The sequence below is a fragment of the Anopheles bellator genome, chromosome 2 (genome assembly GCF_943735745.2).
Source record: "Anopheles bellator chromosome 2, idAnoBellAS_SP24_06.2, whole genome shotgun sequence".
NCBI lineage: Eukaryota > Metazoa > Arthropoda > Insecta > Diptera > Culicidae > Anopheles > Anopheles bellator.
Window position 1 is genome coordinate 138,115 of NC_071286.1, and position 1,458 is coordinate 139,572.

The 1,458-nt window shown below is 48.4% G+C and overlaps 1 non-coding gene across 1 annotated transcript; it reads left to right on the top strand.

Annotated features, from left to right (window-relative positions):
* The first annotated feature begins 1,061 nt into the window (after positions 1-1,061).
* Positions 1,062-1,161, top strand: Trnai-uau (transfer RNA isoleucine (anticodon UAU)). Its single transcript has 2 exons — positions 1,062-1,099; positions 1,126-1,161. It is a non-coding gene; the product is annotated as a tRNA-Ile (tRNA).
* The last annotated feature ends 297 nt before the right edge of the window (positions 1,162-1,458 follow it).

Here is a 1,458-nt window from a genome sequence, read left to right on the forward strand (position 1 = left end):
GAAATGTCTCCGCCAACTTTAGCTACAAGTATAAAAAAATCGATTATTCCGAATGACGTGCCATCATAAATGAGGTGAATCCCTTTCCATTCATTAAAGACACTTTCTATCAAGCTAGTTCGCTGTGGAGCAGTGTAATGTGTTTGTACAACATTTCGTTTTGGTATTTAAATTAGGCTAAGAACCGGAGTCTGTGTCCCAAAGGCGACCGAGACCCGCACAGAACCTTAAAGGCGGAAGGAAGACCGAAATCACGACATCGCCGTGGGAAACCCGACCGCGGGCTGAAAGGTGGTGCGTCATTATAAGAACATATTATTTGTCTAACGCCTGAGTCCCACCAGAACAACTGCGTGAACTGGCCCGAACCGTGTGTTCTTCTGCGTTGCGGAGTCTCCCCTTTAGGGCAGGAAGGCTTATTGAGTGATCGCAATGACGACGACAATGATGAGGCTGCTAACAAGAGCTACTTGATAGGAGATTACGAACCCGGAGATAATAACACACATGAGACATAATTACGCATTCATGAATGGAAGAGCCTCTAAGAAAGACGCCGGTCGTCCGGCCGTTATGTCTCTCGTCTGTCGGTTGTCTCCTTACTCGCGGGCGCAGTCCCATTAGCCGACGACGACGACGATGAGGAGGTGAGATTAATACACGATTTCGTCGTCAAAATTAGGCAAATTCCCACGCAAGACCGTAAGTACTACGCCAGGCACTGTGTTTTTGATCAGCGACAAAACGTAAAGGGCTTGGGCCTCAATTGAGCAGCGGAATCGGAATATCGGATAATTTGGCCGCTCTTGCTTCCTCTATGGGCGCGATTTGTCACAACGCAAACGCTGCACACACTGGCTCTCAGCGACACACAACACGAGACCGAGCGAGTGAAAGAGCGCGCGAGAAATAGCGCGTGAACGAGTGAGAGAGAGCGCCGACGCGCGAGCGCAGAGCGACTCATTCGGGAGAGAGAACGCGAGAGAGTCGACGAGTCGGCGAGCACATGACGGCGAACGGCCTCCGAAGCATATGAGCGCTAAGCGGCAACCCTAGCATCTGCTCCAGTGGCGCAATTGGTTAGCGCACGGTACTTATATGACAGTAACGTTGCCCCTATGAGCGATGCCGTGGTTGTGAGTTCGAGCCTCACCTGGAGCAGGGAGCGTTCGAGAGTTCGATTTCGTCGATGCTCGTTGCGCCTTTTTGCACTTTTTTCTTACAAATATACTTGTTTAGGCACTCAAAAGATAATTCGATATTTTGGTTTGCCGTTTTTGCGTGTTGTGTGCTTGTAACTTCATTTTCGTACGCTTATTGCCACAATTATTTTAGTTATTACAGTGAAGAAAAGGCCGCAATTGGTTGTTAAAATTAAAAATCGTTATATCTCGCGTGCAGTTCATCCCTTTTCACGCTTGGATGATGCTTTCGGACTATGTGTTCTGTGCAAACTAT